Source organism: Antechinus flavipes, chromosome 6 (assembly GCF_016432865.1).
Source record: "Antechinus flavipes isolate AdamAnt ecotype Samford, QLD, Australia chromosome 6, AdamAnt_v2, whole genome shotgun sequence".
In the NCBI taxonomy this organism is placed as follows: domain Eukaryota; kingdom Metazoa; phylum Chordata; class Mammalia; order Dasyuromorphia; family Dasyuridae; genus Antechinus; species Antechinus flavipes.
This window is the reverse complement of record NC_067403.1, coordinates 257,114,303-257,122,873: the sequence shown is the minus strand read 5'-3', so window position 1 is coordinate 257,122,873 and position 8,571 is coordinate 257,114,303.

Sequence of the window (8,571 nt, the reverse complement as noted above, 5' to 3'; positions counted from 1 at the left end):
AGGAAGGGGAAAAATTGGAACACAAGTTTTTGCAAGCACGCATATGCTTTGTAAATAAAAAGCTATAATAACAAAAAAGAAAAATAAAAAAGAAATTGTTGCACAGTGAGATGATTGAGGCTGGTTCCAATGATCTTGTGATGAAGAAAACCATCTGCACCCAGAGAGGGGACTGTGGGGACTGAGTGGATTATAGCACAGCATTCTCACTCTTTTTGTTGCTGTTTGCTTGCATTTTATTTTCATTCTCATTTTTTTCTTGATCTGATTTTTCTTGTGCAACAAGATTATTGTATAAATATGTTTACACATATTGGATTTAACATATATTTTAACATATGTTGGATTACTTGCTATCTAGGGAATGGGATGGGGGGGGGGGAAGGAGGGGAAATTTGGACCACAAGGTTTTGTAAAGATCAATGTTGAAAAATGATCCATGCATAGGTTCTGAAAAAAGAAAATTTTAATAATAATAAAAAAGAAACTGTTGCAGATATCTCCTCTGGCTATTCAGCCAACACTGTACTCCTGAACTCTCCTACTGATGTGGAGGTTTCCAAGGAGACAAATGGATGCTCAGGACTCCTATTTGCAGGTAGCCAGGGATATGAGATTCAGTCTCAGGCTCACCTAGGCAATGCCATGTTCTCTCTGTTATGTGCCATGCTATTGGGAGAGAAGGGAAAGAAAATGTCCTCCCTATCCCCCCTCCCTGCTGGGAGGCAGAGAAAGAGAGAGGGGGAAGGGAAGGAAGGAGAAAGGCTGAGAGGAAAAGAGAGAAGGAAGGAAGGAGGGAGAGAGGGAGAGAGAGGGAGGGAGGAAGGGAGAGAGGGAGAGAGAGAGAGAGAAAGGGAGAGAGAGAGAGACAGAGAGAGAGACAGAGAGACAGAGAGAGACAGAGAGATAGAGACAGAGACAGAGAGAAAGTCAATGAAACAATTCTCTTTTCCTTTGTGCAGCTCACTGGGAGGAGCCTCCTTTTGATTCAGCCACCAGCCATCTTTGACATAGGTCCCCAATCATCAGGGAATGATGCATCTTTTCAAGTGAAGTATCTAATCCTTTGGTACAGAATGAGAGCGCTTGTCCATTCCCTCAGAGCTAGAATTCGAGCTCCTTGGGCACACCCAGGGCACAGAGAACCAACATTACGTGCAGCCATTTTATTTTGTTATGAAACTAGGAGGAGGTTTCTCTCTTTGCTGCAAAATTTCCCCACCACTGGGTTTCATAGTCACAAGTGTCCCTGAAACCATTTGTGATTGACACTAGATTTCTATTGTTTCATGGGACCAGCTGGGGAACCGTGTTGTGACTTCCCCCTTGTTCAGAGGATGCACTTACACCTCAGAAATTCTCCAAGGGAGAGCTTGGTTTGTTTTTCTGTTGATTGTCCAAAGTTAAGAAAGTGGCAGAATGTGTTGAAAATGCAACTGTTCACAGGTACCAGGTGCCAAGGACAGAAAACAAAACGAAGTTTTCCCAACTTCCAGAAAGGGAGACAAGATGCCCACCTGTTTGTACATACAAACTGTTTTCCTTTTGCGCCTGCTCTCAGACTCTTCCTTCTCCCCCCAGTTTTGCGAGCTCGGTGCCCTTGGAGTTACTTCTTTGGGATCAGGGTCCGGACTCCCAAACCCTTCGGGGTGCAGTTACGGAGAAATGATCAGCACAGCGTCAAGCAAAAGCATGTACTAAGATGGCCCGATGGCAATAGCTACAAATCACTTCTCGCTTTAATTGGAAGGAAGAGGGAGCACAGATATAAACTAGACTAGGCATGAGAAGGACACGTGGCCAAGGTCTTAGCCATCCCACTCACCGACGGCCTTCCCCATTACTCAGCTCCCACCTGGGCAGAGCATCTCTGTTGGGCAGTTTGCCCCTCTCGAGGCTGGGCTCCCTAAGCCTCTCCATAGCTCAACTCTCAACATCCAGGGCTCTCTGGATCCATGGCTAGCTCTCTTCTCTGCTGCCAGAGATCACCTCCATGCAGCTCCCTCCACTGACTCTCCAACAGTCCGCCATTGCAGAGCCATCAAGAGCTTTGAAAAAGCCTTCAGAGACATGGTCAATCGTTGACCAACCAGTGGCAAACTACCCCCCCACAATTCTATGATTTAATAAGGGATGATGAGGTAGAAATGATCCTTTTACCTGCCCTTTCTGTGATTTCATAAACTGGGCTGAGAGTCTTGTGACTGGTCCCCTCCATGCAGAGAAAATAAATTCAAAGTAATTTGGAAGAAAAGGGATGAAATGGGAAAGAGTATCAGGAAAGGCCTTAGGAGGGAAGTGGCATCTGACCCCCTTCAGAGCAGACGGGGAGGGGAGTGGAGGGAGCAAGACCATCCCAGGCATCGGGAGCCAGTCCCTGCAAAGACCGGGATGGTCTTTGCATGAAGCACTAGATTTCGGCCCTCGGAACCCACTTGGTATAATGGGAGGGAGCAGCATCCCGTCAGAGAGAGAGGTCTGGGTGGACCCAGGAGATGCAGTCCGATCCTGCTTCCAACACAGGCCCTGAGGACCCTGAGGAATCCCCTTCTCCCCTCAGACGCTTAGTTCCTTCATCTGTAAAATGGGGATAACACTGAAACATCCCACCCCATATGGTCGCTATTAGGTTCAAAAGCAATGTGGCAATTAGAGGTCCTGAATTCAAACTTTGCCCCCTTAGTCCCTGTGTGTCCTTGCTCTCTAGACCTTGGGAAATGAGAGGGTCTGATTGTAGAGCCCCCCTCCCCCAGGGTCCTTCAAGAGCTTTGCCTCTGTGGCAGCCTGTGGAAAGATCCAGGAGTGGGAGCTGGAAGGCTGAGCCTGTGGAACAGCAGGGGCTGCGAGGCTGCAGCAGGAGCCAGATTTGTCTCCTACCATTCAACCTATGGTAAGGAAACGTTCCGTTTCCAAGGCAACAGGAAACAGGGAGTCTGACCCCCTCCTCTGTAAAATGAGGGGGTGATTTGGGCCCCTCCCACCTCTCAATGTCAGGGAAAGGGCTTTGAAAAGCTTTAAGGAAAAAAACAAACCGGAGCTCGGCTCCAGGCTGGGAACGGGGGGCCAAGGTGACCTGGGGAGCGGGACACGTGACAGGCGGGGGGCAGATTCAAGCATCTCTTCATTCCCCACCGAGCGTGGCTGTTGCTGCCCCTGCCTTCCAGCGGTTGCTAAGCAGCAGCTCCGCGAAGCTGCCGCTGACCCTGTTTCCATAGCAACAGACAAATCCTCGGCAACCGACAATGCGGCACTCTGGCCCCCCCAGCAAAGGTCGCTCTTTTTCCTCCCAGCCTTTCCTCCCAGCTGCAGTCTCTCCCTCGCTTAACTTACATATTTCCCAAAGGAAAGGACCAGTGGGTTTTAATCAAATAAATCCTCCCCCACCCTTTCCAAACATATAAGTGCAGCCTGAAGTTTCCCCTCCAGATGGGGGGTCTGAGCCCCAAATTGTCCGACCGGGGTCAGCGAGGGGCCCAGACCTGCCGCACTGTGGGTGTCTCCCCCCCCCAGAAGTCTTCACCAACAAACGAAGCTGTCCTTGTCTCCCAGTCTTTGGCTCCCAAAAGCCAGAACCCCCCATGCTAGTCACTGCCCATCTCTGAGAGCCTCAGTTTCCACATCTGTCAAATGAACATAATCATTAAACCCAGAGTTCTCTTCTCCCAAAGTCATGGCAAAGCTCAAAAAAGGGCTTTGTAAGCTTTAAAATGGTGCAGGATGTTATGATAATAGTGTACATCGCCATGTCAAGGGGAATAAGAATCGGCTGAAAGAGACAAAATGTAGTTAGGGTAATTAGCGGGCTGGTCTGGGAGTTGGGGGCAGTGAGGGATAGCAGAGGATAAAGTACTGGGCTGAGAAGTCTCATCTTCTGTGAGATCAAATCCAGCCTCTCACCCTTAAAAGCCAGTCTCTTCACCCTGTCTGCCTCTGTTTCCTTATCTGTAAAATGAGCCGGAGAAGGAAATGGCAACCCCTGCATTATCTCCACCAAGAAAAGCCCAAACACTCTAAAAACGAGGAATTGGACAGGACCGAACAACAGTCCCCTCCTGCCTGTAGGTCAGGGGTCCTTAATCTAGGATCCACGAATATGCTATTTAAAAAATACTTTGGCCACTGTATTTCAATAAAATTGGTTTCCTTTCACTACATGAACATGACAAGACCGTTCTGAGCAGGGACCCAGAGGCTCCCCAGGGCTGACCCCCAAAAGGCGAAGAAGCCTTGCCCCCAGCTACATCCTTCTATGGTTTGCCACTGGATGAGGGGGATCTCATCTTCACCCCCACCGTCCCTTCTTCTTCCTCGCCCCATGGCTTTCAGTCTCCTCTCTGGCCCCCAACTCCAACCAAGGTCAGTCCAATCTGATAGAACTCCCCTTTATCTCCAGGCTTTATTCAGCTCAGACAATGGCTAAATACTGTCTCCTGCACCAGCTTCAAACTCTTGCTTGGGCTTGGCTTTCAAGGTCCCCCTCCCCCTTCTGGTCACACTCCCCCGCCCCCACAGAGTCCTGCTTCTTGCCTTTGTTCCTGCCTCCCCTGCCCCCACTCTCCTCTACCTCCCCTCCTTTCAGGTTCCCACCCCCACCCTAGCTCTTCCAGTGCTCAGATCTCATCCCGGAGCCCCCCACCCCCGCTGTCTTTCTGTAATTGTTCTTGCCAATCAGCCAACAAATTCAATTACCAGCAATGGCCCAAATGAGCACATTTCTTTAGCTGTTGAGGCCCTTTGGGGGAGGGAGGGAAGAAATGTTATTTCTTTTCTTTTCTTTTTTTTTTTTTTTAAACAGATAGAGAACAGAGGCAGCTGAGAGACGGGATTACAAGAGCCCTCGGCTCAGCTCAGCTCCTGGTTTTTCCTACCCTAGGAGTTAAACAGGAAGGGATTCAAAGCTCCAAAGCCGCTAACCAGGGGCCCTGGAATGGTTGTCTGTGGTCCGGGAGGCTGGGGTTCCAGTCCCTCTTGGGGCAATGGCTAGCTAGAACATTAAGCACCTAACCTTAGGCAACCATTTGAAGTGTTAACAATTAAGCACTGACTGTATGCGGGCACTGTGCTGAGCATTAGGGCTTCAGAGGCAAAAGTGAAAAGTCGGGTCTCATTTTGACATTCGAAGGTCCTGATAAAAGCCTCCTTTCTAAAATTATAAAGAATTGATTCAAATTTATAAGAATTCAAGTCATTCTCCACTGGATAAATGGTCAAAGGATATGAACATACAATTTTCAAATAATGACATTGTAACCATCTCTAATGACATGAAAAGGTGCTCTAAATCACTATTGATCAGAGAAATGCACATTTAAGACAACTCTGAGGTACCACTACACACCTGTCAGATTGGCTGAGATGACAGGAAAAGATAATGTTGGAGGGCATGTGGGAAAACCGGGACACTGATACATTGTTGGTGGAGTTGTGAAATGATGCAACCATTTTTAAAAATTGCTTTTTATTTACAAGTTATATGCATGGGTGATTTTGCAGCATTGACAATTGCCAAACCTTTTGTTCCAATTTTTCCCCTCCTTCTCCTCCCACTTCCCTCCTCCCCATAGCAGGTTGGCCAATACATGTTAAGTATGTTAAAAGAAAATTAAGTACAATATAAGCATACGTGTCCTAGCAATTATTTTACTGTACAAAAAGAATCGGAGTTTGAAATAGTGCACAATTAGTCTGTGAAGGAAATCAAAAATGCAGGCAGACAAAAATATAGGGATTGGGAATTCTATGTAATGGTTCATGGTCATCTCCCAGAGTTTTTTCACTAGGTGCAGTTGGTTCAGTTCATTATTACTCTATTGGAGCTACTTTAAGATCTCTTTGGGATATAAGCCCAGTAATAACACTACTGGATCAAAGGGTATGCACAGTTTGATGTTTTGAGCATAGTTCCAAATCGCTCTCTAGAATGGCTGAATGTATTCACAATTCCACCAACAATGTATTACTGTCCCTGTTTTCCCACATCCCCTCCAAATTTGCACATTATCTTTCCCTGTCATTCTAGCCAATCTGACAGGTGTGGAGTAGTATCTCAGAGTTGTCTTAATTTGCATTTCTCTGATTAATATTAACTTGGAGCATCTTTTCATATGGCTATAAATAGTTTCAATTTCTTCATTTGAGAATTGTCTTTTCATATCCTTTGACCATTTAGCAATTGGAGAATGGCTTGATTTCTTATAAATTAGAGTCAATTCTCTATATATTTTGGAAATGAGACCTTTATCAGATCCTTTGACTGTAAAAATGTTTTCCCAGTTTATTGCTTCCTTCTAATCTTGCCTGCATTAGTTTTGTTTGTATAAAAACTTTTCAATTTGATATAATCAGAGTTTTCTATTTTGCAATCAATAATGATCTCTAGTTCTTCTTTGGTCATAAATTCCTTACTCTTCCACAGGTCTGAGAGGTAAACTATCCTATGCTCTTCCAATTTATTTATAATCTCATTCTTTATGCCTAGGTCATGAACCCATTTTGACCTTATCTTGGTGTGTGGTGTTGAGTGTGGGTCAATGCCTAGTTTCTGCCATATTAATTTCCAATTTTCCTAGCAATTTTTGTCAAATAGTGAGTTCTTATCTCAAAAACTGGGGTCTTTCGGTTTGTGAAACACTAGATTATTAAAGTTATGGGCTGTTTTGTTCTTTAAACCTAACTTATTCCATGGATCAACTAGTCTATTTCTTAGCCAATACCAAATGGTTTTGGTAACTGCTGCTTTATAATATAATTTTAGATCTGGTACAGCTAGGCCACCTTCATTTGATTTTTTTTCATTAATTCCCTTGAAATTCTTGACCTTTTGTTTTTCCACATGATCTTTATTGGTTTTTTTTGGGGGGAGTCTGATTGGTATAGCGCTAAACAAATAGATTCGTTTAGGTAGTATTGTCATCTTTTGTTCGCCCAATCCAAGAGCATTTAATATTTTTCCATTTGATTAGATCAGACTTAATATGTGTGGAAAGTGTTTTGTAGTTTTGCTCATAAAGTTTCAGATTTTCCCTTGGCAGATAGATTCCTAAATATTTTATACTATCAGTAGTTATTTTAAATGGAATTTCTCTTTGTAACTCTAACTGTTGGGTTTTGTTAGTGATATATAAGAATGCTGATGACTTATGTGGGTTTATTTTGTATCCTGCAACTTTGCTAAAGGTGTGGATTATTTCTAATAATTTTTAGTAGAATCTCTGGGGTTCTCTAAGTGTACTATCATATCATCAGCAAAGAGTGATAATTTGGTTTCCTCATTGTCTACTCTAATTCCTTTAATCTCTTTCTCAACTCTTATTGCCAAAGCTAGCATTTCTAATACAATATTGAATAGTAACGGTGATAGTGGGCAACTTTGTTTCACTCCTGATCTTATTGGGAATGGTTGCAGTTTGTCTCCGTTACATATGACGCTTACTGCTGGTTTTAAATAGATGCTAGTGAATATTTTAAGGAAAAGGCCATTTATTCCTAAACGCTTGAGTCTTTTTAATAGGAAAGGATGTTGGATTTTATCAAATGCTTTTTCTGCATCTATTGAAATAATAATATGGTTTTTGTTAATTTGGTTATTAATGTGGCCAATTATACTGATAGTTTTCCTAATATTGAACCAGATTCAACTATTCTTGAGAGAGTTAGGAACTACGCCCAAAGAGTTATCAAACTCTTTGATCCAGCAGTGTTTCTACTAGCTCTGCATCCCAAAGAGATCCTAAAGGAGGGAAAGGGACCCACATTGCTGTTTATGGCAGCCCTCTTTGTAGTGGCCAGAAACTGGAAACTGAATGGATGCCCATCAGCTGGGGAATGGCTGAATATGGTATATGAGTGTTGTGGAATATTATTGTTCTGTAAGAAACGATCAGCAGGATGACATCAGAGAACCCTGGAGAGACTGACAGGAACTGATGCTGAGGGAAGTGAGCAGAACTAGGAGATTCTTGTACACAGCAAGAAGAAGATTATATGATGATTAATTCTGACAGACGTGGCTCTTTCCAACAATGAGATGTTTGAGACCAGCTCCAGTGATCTTGTGATGGAGAGAGCTGTCTGTACCCAGAGAGAGGCCTGTGGGGACTGAGTATGGCTCACAACAGCATTTTCACTCTTTTTGTTGTTGTTTGCTTGAATTTTATTTTCTTTTTTTTTTAGTTAGTTATGACTATTATTTTAGTACATAAACTAATATTTATGCAACCAGAGCAGCAGCTGTGGATGATTCATAGTTCCAATTGAGTGGGAGCACTTTCTTGGTCTCGTAGTACCGAGCCAATGAATTCGGCTCTCATTCAGAATCGGACGGAATTGGGAACCCTCAGCCTTCTGTTTCTCTCAAGATGCTTTTGAACAGCAACAGCTTTCTTCATCAAGTGATAAAGTGTGGTGATCTTTTTCTTCTCAAAACACAGTCAGGTGATAAAAGTTCAGATCTTTTATTATCTCCAATATAGCCCGGTTAACTTAGAGGCCTATCTCTCTGCTTGGTTCCAAGAGCTCTCTCCGAATGTCGCCAAATCCAAAGGTCTGGTCCTTCAGCCTCTGCCTCTGCTT